General features: G+C 49.4%; 1 protein-coding gene across 2 annotated transcripts in view; it reads left to right on the forward strand.

Moving 5' to 3' along the window:
* Positions 1–3,943: 3,943 nt before the first annotated feature.
* LOC120977195 (X-linked inhibitor of apoptosis) overlaps positions 3,944–12,999 on the forward strand; it is a 49,480-nt gene continuing 40,424 nt past the window's right edge. The window contains exon 1 of one of the 2 annotated variants that reach the window (XM_040405004.1): positions 3,944–4,372. The gene's annotated coding sequence lies outside the window, so the exon portion shown is untranslated. The other variant, XM_040405003.1, reaches the window with a different exon arrangement.

Genomic DNA, 12,999 nt, shown 5'->3' on the forward strand with positions numbered 1-12,999 from the left:
TCCTTACAGCAGAACAGCGTCTTCCTAGGAGTCGATTATCGTGACATCATCTGGACGCATTCTGCACCCTGGACGCAGACTACAGAGTGGTAGGAGTACGGGTTTCCATTTATTTGGGTGCCGCCGAGCATTCCCTTTAATATTACCTTGGGTGCCGCCGTGCACGATTACCTGTCATACCGCCGCTCTGTTTATCAATAGTTTATCCTTGTATTTTTGGGCCTATTATTCTAAATATCTTTAGTAAAAGTTATGTTTTAAAGTTGTCATTTTAGAGAGATATTTCTCTCACCCAGCATGGGTATATGTAAAAAGACACGCCAAAACACATTGCCCAACTTCTCCTGAGTACGGCGATACCACAGGTGCGCAAAGGGGACCAAATTCTAAAGAGCACCTTTAGGATTTCACAGGGCATTTTTTACGCATTTGGATTCCTAACTACTTCTCATGCTTTAGGTCCCCTAAAATGCCAGGGTAGTATGAATACTCCACAAGTGACCCCATTTTGGAAACAAGACACCCCAAGGTATTCCGTGAGGGGCATGGCGAGTTCCTCAAATTTTTTTTTTTTTGGCACCAGTTAGCGGAAAATGATGATTTTATTTTTTTTTCTTACGAAGTCTCATATTCCACTAACTTGTGACAAAATTTTTTTTTTTACATGAACTCACCATGCCCCTCAAAAGTGATCTTTTTATAGCGCCGCAGCGATTTTACGGTGTTTTTGCAGTGATCAGAAAGAAAATATTTCTGTCACTGCGGTGGGGGGGACTGAACGCAAGTGTGCGCACAAGATCAGGCCTGATCGGGCGAACACTGCGTTTTTTGTAGAGCCTATAGAACATGTCCTATTCTTGTCCGCAATTGCGGACAAGAAAAGGCATTTTCTATATAGTTCTGGCAATGTGCGGATCCGCAAAATGCGGAAAGCACATTGCCGGTGTCCGTGTTTTGCGGATCCGTAAAACACATACGGGCATCTGAATGGAGTCTGACAGGGGGGTGATCAGGGAGTCTATATGGGGTGATCACCCCGCTGTCATTGATCACCCCCCTGTAAGGCTCCAGACGTCCGAATGTGTTTTGCGGATCCGTGGATCCGCAAAACACATACGGACGTCTGAATGGAGCCTTACAGGGGGGGTGATCAATGACAGGGGGGTGATCAGGGAGTCTATATGGGGTGATCACCCCCCTGTAAGGCTCCATTCAGACGTCTGTATGTGTTTTGCGGATCCACAAAACAGATACGGACGTCTGAATGGAGCCTTACAGGGGGGTGATCAGGGAGTCTATATAGAGTGATCACCCCCCTGTCATTGATCACCCCCCTGAAAGGCTCCATTCAGACGTCTGTATGTGTTCCGCAAAACACATACGGACGTCTAAATGGAGCCTTACAGTGGGGTGATCAATGACAGGGGGTGATCAGGGGTTAATAAGTGACCTGGGGGGGTGTAGTGTAGTGGTGTTTGGTGCTACTTTACAGAGCTGCCTGTGTCCTCTGGTGGTCGATCCAAGCAAAAGGAACCAACAGAGGACCAGGTAGCAGGTATATTAGATGCTGTTAACAAAAGAGCGTCCAGTGGCGTACATATAGGGGTCGCAGTTGCGACCGGGCCCGCCCCCCCAGGGGGCCCGGCCGCCTGCGGACCCCTGGCCCCTGCTGCAGCTGCGTCTGGCATCCGATTCCCAATCCCAGTTAAGTTGCCCCCGCCGGGCCCTCCATCCTCCCTCCGGTCAGCGCCGGGCCCGTGAACTCCCGCGAGACCTGTGTGAACTCATGTGCAGGTCTCGCGGGAACATGCGCGCACGGCGCGCGCCTGAATTCAGACGGGATCTGGAAGTGACTGAGAGTCGAGAGGACCGCCGAGGCGCCGACCGACCAGAAGAACTGAAGTTCCCCTGCCCTGCCAGCCGGTAACTCAACGGTAAGTAAGTAAAAGCCGAGGGGGGGAGCGGACCAGACCTGACCCTGGCAGTCCCAGGCTGGCACTCGTCGTCGTCTCCTGGCAGATGACCGGGGGGGGGGGGGACGACGACTCATCTCTGGCAGGAAAAGCCCGCGCAACAGGGCACACTGAGGCCCCCAGCCCCCTAGGCATCCCCCCTGGCAGATGACCGGGGGGGGGGGGGGGGGGGGGGGGGAGGTTTAAAGACTACAGTCACTGCCACTCGTCTCTGGCAGGAAAAGCCCGCAACAGGGCACACTGAGGCCCCCAGGCAGATGACCGGGGGAGGGGGGGAGGGTTTACAGTCAGACTCAGTGTGCCCTGTTGCGGGCTTTTCCTGCCAGAGACGAGTGCCAGTGACTGTAAACCCCCCCTCCCCCGGTCATCTGCAAGGGGGGATGCCCGGGGGCCTCAGTGTGCCCTGTTGCGGGCTTTTTTTCCTGCCAGAGACGAGTGGCAGTGACTGTAGTCTGTAAACCCTCCCGGTCATCTGCCAGGGCCAGGGGGGATGCCTGGGGGGCTGGAGACGAGTCGAACGATCGACGCTGGCAGGCTGTAGATCAGCTCGTTTACCTGCAGTTCCTGTGTGCGCATGTTCACAGGAAATCTTGCGTCTCGCGAGATGACGCGCCGGCGCGTCTAGGAGGAATGAATTGACCGCCTCCGGAACGCAATCCTGCGTTAGGCGGCCCGGAGGCGGTTAAAGGGCTTCTGTCACCCCCAAAACACATATCTTTTTTCGGCTTGTTAAAATCCTTATTGAACGACTATTCCCTATATAGGGCTCTTACCTTGTTCTGTGGCTTCGTTTCCTTAAAAATCGATCTTTTAAAATATGCAAATGACTTCACTACCAGCAAGTAGGGCGTCTACTTGCTGGTAGCCGCCGCAAAAAACCGCCGCCTCCTCCTGTTGATTGACAGGGCCAGCGAGCGCTCTCTTCCTCCGGCTGGCCCTGTCAGCATTTCAAATCCTGCGCCTGTGTTGATTCGGCGCAGGAGCTCAGAGAAGGAGGCTCGCCTCCTCAGCACTCCCTCAGTGCACCTGCGCCGATGACGTCTTCTCTTTCGGTGACATCCTCGGCGCAGGCGCACTGAGGGAGTGCTGAGGAGGCTTGCCTCCTTCTCTCAGAGCGCCTGCGCCGAATGAAGACAGGCGGGGGATTTGAAATGCTGACAGGGCCAGCCGGAGGAAGAGAGCGCTCGCTGGCCCTGTCAATCAACAGGAGGAGGCGGCGGTTTTTTGCGGCGGCTACCAGCAAGTAGACGCCCTACTTGCTGGTAGTGAAGTCATTTGCATATTTTAAAAGATCGATTTTTAAGGCAACGAAGCCACAGAACAAGGTAAGAGCCCTATAGAGGGAATAGTCGTTAAATAAGGATTTTAATAAGCCCAAAAAAAAAAAGAAAGTGTTTTGGGGGTGACAGAAGACCTTTAACAGGTTAGAATAGGTTCACACCAGCAGCATACGGATCCAGCCTAGCCAGGCGCCATGGACTATAATGGGGCATCACTGCCGAGTTTTAGGGCTCATGCACACGAACATGTGCTGCCCAGTCCATGCTATGCACGGGCACTATCCGTGTGCTTGCCACAGACGGATGCAGACCCATTCAATTTGAATGGGTCCGTTATCCGTCTGCACCGTAAAAAAATGTAACATGTTATATTTTTTTGCGGTGCAGAGGCACGGAGAGAAACCCCACGGAAGCGCTCCGCAGCGCTTCCATGCCTCTGTTCCGCACCACACCTTCCAGATTGCATCCGTGATGCGGTGCACAAACGGCCGATGCCTGTATATTGCGAGCACTAGCCAAGAACGGTCGTGGGCACGAGCCCTTAGCCAGACAAAAACCGTTGCATGCGCCCCCGCCAGATCCCATAACAGTCTATTGGGTAGGCAGCCTGCTGGATCTGGATGTCGCAAACGTGACCATACCCCTAAACCCTGCCACGGGAACGCCACTAATCATGGCAGATCCACCCACTTATGGATGGGGTCTATGTAAGCCACGCCTATTTTCAGCCTGGGTCACCCAGACTTATCAGGACTGTTAGGGACAGTCCTTGTAAATTCGGGGGTGTTGGCAACCATGCAGTTTTTTAACCCAAAACATTTCAGGTGTGGGCCATAAAGGTAGAAAAGGTATAAAGGGCAGAGACTACTCCTATTTTGTTGCCTACCAAAACTGCATTAGAAAACCTAAAAAACACCTGCCCGTGTGAATACACCCTGTCCCTGACATCCATAATGGCGCTAGTAAAGTTTCTTCACCACGCTTTCCCTGTCCTTCCAGTGTGTGGCCATTAGGTGGCAGTGTTCCTTCAGCTGACGCCTGTGTTGCAGGAAGCTACACTAGTACTTCCAGGTGACGCGTCCCGACCTCCTAATCTGTCATGTCCTCCGCTTGAACGCAGTAAGTTTTCTGTGCGATGTGCTGTGTGTGGAGGCTTCTAGCGCGATGTGCTGCAGCCAGGCGCTCCTCACGCATAGCAGTAGCGTGTGGTTGACGCTACAACATCCGTCCTGCTAGTTGTACTGGAAGGTGTTCTTGTGACGTCATAAGCCCTGGTGCTATGTACTGCCGCAGCCTCCCAGACACGCCCCTTACGTGCCTCTGTGTGTTGTCCCGGGTGTAATCGTTGGAACATTCCATTCCGCCCGCCCACGTCACTTCTAGTCCCTCCTCCTGTCATTGAACGAGTTCTCTGGCGTTGTGTGACCACGTGGTTTGGCCGGAGGTGTCAGACGACTCGCTGTGTCAGGGGCCCGCCCGTTCTCTTCCTCCTCCCCTGGTTCTGTGAAGCTGCAGGTGAGTAGAGAACATGGCTTCCTGCGGTTCTGACTGCTATTTGCAAGTAGTGTGAAGTAATGTTCCTCCCAGCATGCTGGCACTCACAGAGGGGTCCTGCTTAGATTTTCAGGACCATAAAAAAGCTGGCCTATATCAGCTGGGACCTTATGTGAGAAAAAGGGAGGAGAGGTGACATTTCTGGGGGGCAAAACCTCATTGTATAGGTAGGTCAGCAAGGAGGTGGCATAAGGAGAGGAACGTGACGTGTCTGGCGAGTTGCGCCATATTTATCATGTCCTATGAGTCAGGTTCAAAAACATAGCTGCAATTTGCGCTGTTTTTGCTGGTTTATAAGGGCAAATGTAGCAAATCCACAGCAGAACAGCCCGAAATCTGGCATCGCAAAAAAAAAAGTCCAAAACGGTTTCGTTTTTCACGGAGACGTTGCGGCCATGATCACAACGCGGCTTTCAACTGCGGATAAAATTGACAGGATGGGGATTGAAAGGCTGCAGTGCCAATCAGTTTGCGTTTCTCCGCAGCGCGAGGATGGGATTTCCTAAAATGTCATCCGCTTCGCTTGTTTTGTGAATGTGGCGGATTTTCTGCACAAAGTTCATTTGTGGGAATCCGCCGCCATGACACCTTGTGTGGCCGTGCACTAAGGGTCAGTTCACATGACAGATTTTGAAAATCCACCTTAAAGGGAACCTGTCACCGGGATTTTGTGTATAGAGCTGAGGACATGGGTTGCTAGATGACCGCTAGGACATCTGCAATATCCAGTCCCCAAAGCTCTGTGTGCTTTTATTGTGTATAAAAACTGATTTGATACATATGCAAATTAACCTGAGATGAGTCCTGTACGTAAGATGAGTCGGGGACAGGACTCGTATCAGGTTAATTTGCCTATCTATAAAATAGTTTTTTTTACACAATAAAAGCACACAGAGCTATGGGGACTGGGTATTGCGGATGTGCTAGCGGCCATCTAGCAACCCATGTCCTCAGCTCTATACACAAAATCCCGGTGACAGGTTCCCTTTAAAAATTCATTGCGGAATCCAAATTATTATTTTTATTTTTTTCTCAGCTTGAGGTTTTTGGTGCCGATTTGTGCCAAACACCATGTAGATATTTTCCATGTGGAAAAAAAAAAGTGCACTTTAGCATTGAAATGAAGGGGAGGTGTTTTTTGGAGCTGATTTCCATCACAGACAATGAGGTATATCGCTAGGATATGATCCCATTGTCTGATAGGTGCGGGTCCCACCGAGAACGGAGTCGGAAAAGGTGGTGGAAGGCGAACTGCGCAGCCGCCCTCTATTCATTTCTATTGGGCTGCCGAAAATAGCCGAGCGCTGGCTCGGCTATTTCCGTCGGCCCCATAGACGTGAATAGGAGCAGTGGCCGCACAAGTGAGGTGCGCTTCTATTCACTTGTATGGGGAGAGCGCTTGTTGGTGGCCAGACCCGGGGAAACCGAGGTCCTCCAATCACCACTCTCCCCGCTCCATTCTCAGCGTAGGTGCAGGTCCCAGAGGTGGGACCCGCACCTATTAGACAATGGGGGGCATCAGAGCTGGCTCCTATTGAGATGCATTGGTGGCAAAAAGGAATTGGCCACGGGATTTGGCGCAGCTGTCTAATCTCGTATGCTTTGCTGGTACTGTATTATGCTGCAGTTTTTCCACATGAAATCTGTGTGGGAAAAAAAGTGTGATCCACCCGAAGGGTCTACTTACACGTACTGATCTTATGGCGTTTTTGTTTTTATACATTTTATTTTTGCTGGATTTCTCTGCGATTTTGCATGAAGTGAATAGACCATGAATGAATGAGTCCTATACCGCTAGTTCTGAATACCTTCACCCGCTATTGATTGTGTTGACGTCTCTGCAGGGTGATGGTAAAAGTGATAAAAGCGGCATGAGGGTAATTTCACATCACGTATTCAGGGCGGAGATACACTATGTGTGACGGCGGTATTTTACGGACAGAACTCTGCTCCTGTGACATAATGACTTATAATGCTGTGTGTCCCTGCCTGACCGCGGCTCTACGGATTTGTACTGATGGCATTATGTGTGTGCAGTTCATTACATCCGAGGTCGGGTAGGAACATTTAGCTTTATAAATCATTAGACTAAGGCCTCATGCACACAACAGTATTTTTTCACGGTCCGCAAAACGGGGTTCCGTTGTTCCGTGATCCGTTTTTGTTTCCGTGTTTCTAACTTGATTTTTGGAGGATCATCAGACATGAAAAGTGAAAAAAAAATCTAAGTCAAGTTTGCCTTGCAAATGATAGGAAAAAAACTGACACGGATCACGGACGCGGATGACAATCTTGTGTGCCTCCGTGTTTTTTCATGGACCCATTGACTTGAATAGGACAGGTCATATTTTTTTGGACGGACTGGAAACACTGATCACGGACGCGGATGACAGACGGTGCATTTTCCGAGTTTTCAACGGACCCATTGAAAGTCAATGGGTCCGCAGAAAATCACGGAAAACGGAACAACGGACACGGAACACAACAACGGTCGTGTGCATGAGGCCTAAGGAGCAGCGTTCTGTCCGGGAAATACCGCTCTCCTGCGCTGAATACGCTTGTGTGACATTTCCCTGAGGGTGCGCCCACACGGTCAGGTTTGAAAGCCAAGACCAGGAGTGAATTCAAAAAACGTTTTTTCTCGACTTTTATGATCATGCCTGATTTTTGGCTTCCAAAATTGCATGTAGAAACCTGACCGTGCCCTAAATCAGCAGTTGGTTAGGGGCAGGAGGATGACGGTATTGCGGTCACGTTGCTATAGAGCATTCGGGAATTGTATAAGGTGGAGGTGAAGGGCCGAGCTGCCTTTTCTAAAGTGAAGCTGAAGAATTCCCCTTTTGGAGAAGAACATGAAATCCCCTGTCTGCTCGGTGCATGGATTCTGGGAAAAGATTTGTGGTTTCCAGCGGGGTCGGTTTTATTTTCAGACCTTAAAGGCGGTTTATTACTATTCCACTGTACAAGCGGTGTGAGGGTATGTCCCCCAGCGCAGTGTGTACAGTCCATCTTCTGCCAGGCCCAACCCAGCATTATTTCCTGACATTTTACTACTCTTTTGACAAATGAGCTGACTGTGCTGTGACTCAGCGGCTCCTTCATAAATATGGCGTTAGGATCCAAACGGACAGAAATGCCCTGGGAATATGCTCTATTGTCATTTTATCAGGGACGTGGCACCATATTGCTGGGTGGAGCTCATGGTAAGCTCACGTTTTCAGGATTTTGCGCCTAAATCCTCATCAATTCCACTTAAGGCCGAATGCACACAGCCGTGTATCCCGGCCTGGCATGCTGCCGCTGCACTACAGTAATACACTCGTGTATTACTGTAGTGCAGCGGCGGCATGAAGCGCACGGCGTCATAGCAACCAATGACGCCGTGCGCTCCTGCTGTCAGCAGGAATCCAGGCCGGGATACCACGGACCGTTCACGGATCATGCACACAGTTATTTTTTTGTCTGCGTCCGATCCACATTTTTTTTGCAGACCCGTTCACTTTATTCACACACCATGTGCTGTCGGCATCCATATGTCCATTCCGCGCCCCAGCAAAAATATAGAACATTTACTATTCTTGTCTGCATTGAGGATATCTATCAGATCGGTGAGGGTCCTACTGCTGGGACCCCATACCCTGTGGAGCCTCCCAGAAATGGATGGAGCGGCTGGTCGGGAAAGTGCACCACCACTCCTTTCATTTCTATGGGAGCTCCGGAGATGGCCAACTGTCTCCGGCACTCTAATAGAAATGAATGGAGCAGTGGCGCACTTTTACGGCTGCTCCATCCATTTCACGGGGGCTCCATGGGGTATGGGGTCCCAGCGGTAGGACCTTCACTGATCTGATCCTGTGGATAGAAGATAACTTGTTATAACTGGGGTGCCCCTTTAACTTCTGCAATCAGTGGGGTACTTCATACCCCAAAAATAGTTTGAGGGAGAGACAGCACCACTTACAAATTTACTTTTAGTAGATCCAATCCGTGGTGGTGCACGCAGTGTTAAACCCTAGCCCGTTCCAAGAGATCATAAGATGGAGTGAAGACCGCAGCACTCAATGTCTTCACAATATGCAGTTTTATTCACCAACCGTGCAACGTTTCGACTCCTAAGAGTTGAGGAAGACTCTTAGGATTCGAAACGTCGCACGATTGGTTAATAAAACTCTGCATGTTGTGAAGACATTGAGTCCTGCGGTCTTCTCTCCATGTTAGTATTTCATGCCCCATTCACATTCAGCTGAAAATATCTGCCTGAAATACACTGTGCTGCGCATGCACATTTTTTGCACGGATTTTGCGCTGAAAAGCTGCATAAAAGCCCCACTGAATAACAGTAGGGCTGCACATCCACTGTAGAAATATAAGGGTCCTATTAGACCGGCAAAGTATTATTTTTTTTTCATTAAAGGGGTTATCCTGGAAAAGATAATGGCTTATCCTCAGGATAAGTCATCATTATCACATCAGCGGGGGTCCAAGTCCTGGCACCCCCGCCGATCAGCTGTTTCAGGGAGCTGCTGCGCTCACCGAGGCTCTGGTGAGCAATGCAAACTCCCAGCAGCCTCCTGAAGACAGCGCCGTACATCATATAGTGGCAGTGCTTGGTATTGCAGGCCATGTGACCAATGTACAGTGATGTCACTGACCTAGGAAGAGGCTGTGGCGCTCAAGACCTCTTCTAACAGCTTATTGGTGGGGGGATAAGTCATTAATATCTTTAATGAAGGGCAAGCGACGATTAAGGCGTCCTTCACACTCCAGTGAATCACCCACGTGTCCTGTCCATGGTCACCACAGGCAGCAAACATATCCATTGACTTTAATGTGCTTATTCACACATCTTTTCAACGGAGGCGTGCACTACTTTGGTCCCTGATGTGGACCAAACACGTCTATTGAAGGCTATGGGTCTGTAAAAACCACTGGTGGAACATGGATGGCATCTTGGTCTTGTCACGGACACCCACTCGGACGTGCCATTGTGGCTTTAGTTTGTGTTCGAAAGACGTTCCGTTACATGAAACAATAATCACAAAATATTTTTAGTTGTTTGCTCGTTATTTAGATTGTTGCTCGGTCGCCCCTAGACTTCTTATTAGACAAGGGAATATGGCAGTGACTAACCGTAATCCATCAGCCGGGCAGATTTGTCCGATTCACAGAAAATGACCAACCTTGAACCTTGATTAACGAAAAAAAGAGAAGGGGGTGTCCGGCATCGGCTCTTCTACTGAGAAACCCCTGGTCCAGACTCTTCCTGGCGTCCTGCGTGATACCACAGCTGCTTTACAGGCTTTTCATGATTGCACCTGGATCACGGCCGATGTCCCTGCACTTTATACTGTGATCCACATGATTTAGCTATAATTTCCCTCAAACGGTTTCTCAGTATTTACTCAGATTTTCTGTTAATTTTCGGGAATACAGCTATCAAGTTGAATACATCTATCAACTTTTCTTGCTAAAGCACAATGGGCCAGATTTATCATTACTCTGACAGCTCACTCCACTTTCACATATGGCTAAAGTCAGTTTTAGCCAAGTCAGATTTATGATCAGCCCTTTAAGACTGTAATAAATGTGGTAGTAGTTTATCCGTCAGTAAGCAGTAGGGATCGACCGATTATCGGTTTTACCGATATTATCGTCCGATATTCAGGATTTTGACCGTTATTGGTATCTGCATCTATTTTGCCGATATACCGATAACGTATGGGGAACACAGATAGCGCTGCTGTCAGCGCTCTCCGTGTTCCCTCAGCAGCACAGGGGAGAAGGAAGCAGTGTCTCCCTCCCCCTGTGATGCTGCCGCCAATGAGAGGAGAGAAGACAAGAGGAGGGGAGGGGCTGTGGCCACTGCGCCACCAATGATGTTAACTTACTCATTCATTCAAATTGAACAGGAGGCGGGAGCTGGCTGCAGAATCACATAGCCGGCTCCCGACCTCTATGAGCGGTAGCTGCGATCCGCGGTAGTTAACCCCTCAGGTGCTGTGGATCACAGCTACCGCTCATAGAGGTCGGGAGCCGGCTATGTGATTCTGCAGCCAGCTCCCGCCTCCTGTATATGAATAAATGAGAGATTTATCTTCATTGGTGGCGCAGTGTGGCCCCCCAAGCCCCCCAGTATTAATCATTGGTGGCGCAGTGCGCCCCCCCACTCAAGCCCCCCCAGTTTTAATCACTGGTGGCAGTGGCCACAGGGTCCCCTCTCCCCTGCTCCTCCGATCGGAGCCCCAGCAGTGTAAGCCTGGGGCTCCGATTGGTTACCATAGCAGCCAGGACACTATTGAAGCCCTGGCTGCCATGGTAAGCTCCATGCTGCTGTGTGCACAGAGCAGCAGGGACAGTGTGAGGTCCTATTCACCCTGATAGAGATCTATCAGGGTGAATAAGACAAGGGTTCTAGTCCCTAAGGGCTCTTTCACACGTTGTCCGGATCCGTCGTGCACTCCATTTGCCGGAGGTGCCCGCCGGATCCGGAAAAACGCAAGTGAACTGAAAGCATTTGAAGACGGATCCGTGTTACTATGGCAGCCAGGACGCTATTAAAGTCCTGGCTGCCATAGTAGTAGTGGGGAGCGGGGGAGCAGTATACTTACAGTCCGTGCGGCTCCCGGGGCACTCCAGAATGACGTCAGAGCGCCCCATGCGCATGGATGACGTGATCCATGCGACACGTCATCCATGAGCGTGGGGCGCCCTGACGTCACTCTGAAGCGCCCCGGGAGCCGCACGGACGGTAAGTATACTGCTCCCCCGCTCCCCACTACACTTTACCATGGCTGCCAGGACTTTAGCGTCCTTGCAGCCATGGTAACCATTCAGAAAAAGCTAAACGTCGGATCCGGCAATGCGCCGAAACGACGTTTAGCTTAAGGCCGGATCCGGATTAATGCCTTTCAATGGGCATTAATTCCGGATCCGGCCTTGCGGCAAGTGTTCTGGATTTTTGGCAGGAGCAAAAAGCGCAGCATGCTGCAGTATTTTCTCCGGCCAAAAAACGTTCCGGTCCGGAACTGAAGACATCCTGATGCATCCTGAACGGATTTCTCTCCATTCAGAATGCATTAGGATAAAACTGATCAGGATTCTTCTGGCATAGAGCCCCGACGACGGAACTCTATGCCGGAAGAAAAGAACGCAAGTGTGAAAGAGCCCTAAGGGGGCTAAAAGTTAGTAAAAAATAAAAAATATTAAGTATAAATACAAAAGAAAGATTTAGAAAAAAAAATAAAAATACACATTAACAATAAAAATATTAATTTTCTGCAGATTTGTGTAGGATTTTTTTTTTTTTCAAAAATGAAATTTCACAGAATATCGGTATAAATTATCGGCTATCGGCCTGAAAGTTCACAAATTATCGGTATCGGCCCTAATAAATCTATATCGGTCGATCCCTAGTAAGCAGCTTTACAAAAGTCGCACATCTTTACGAAAAAGTCGCATGTTCTATTAAAAAGTCTCATAAAATAAGCATGGTCCTCACTGGAGTGAAATTGCGCATTTTTTTTGCGACTTTTTAAATAATCGCAAGAGTAAATCTGTCTAGAGATTCATTTACATAAGAAAACACGCCCACTTTCAGAAAACTGGCGAGCATAGTGCAGAGCAGAAAAAAGTTGCAAATTTTTGCGCAGTTTAAGCGATTGCGCAAAAATTTGCGACTTTTTCACTCCCTTATTCTGACTTGAGCTAATGATAAATCTGGCCCAATGTGTTTATGTTCAATCACAGTTTTTTTCTGCAACTTACCGGTGTCTCGATGGGAGCCAAATTTTCGCCATCTATGGCCAATATCTATATGGCTTGGTGGGAGCATTGTTATTAATTTTCATCTAGCAATCCATGTGGGGCCTCCCTGGAGTGGTACGGCCGTTATATCGACGATCTGCTGTTTGTATGGTCGGGCGATCGGACGGCCGTGCCACTCTTCGGGGGCTATCTCAGTGATAATACCTGCAATCTTAAATTTACTTTTAATGACTATGTCTCTACCATCCCATTTTTTGCCTTTTTTTTTAACAGGTTCTGTAGAAAAATCAATTGTAGTTACCCACACCTTCCGGAAGGAGACAGCGGGCAACACCACACTCTTAGGCCTCATGCACATGACAGTTGTGTGTTTTGAGGTCCGCAAAACACAGACAGCCATTAATATAACTGCCTATTCTTGTCTGCAA

Source organism: Bufo bufo, chromosome 8 (genome assembly GCF_905171765.1).
Source record: "Bufo bufo chromosome 8, aBufBuf1.1, whole genome shotgun sequence".
NCBI classification, from domain to species: Eukaryota; Metazoa; Chordata; class Amphibia; order Anura; family Bufonidae; genus Bufo; species Bufo bufo.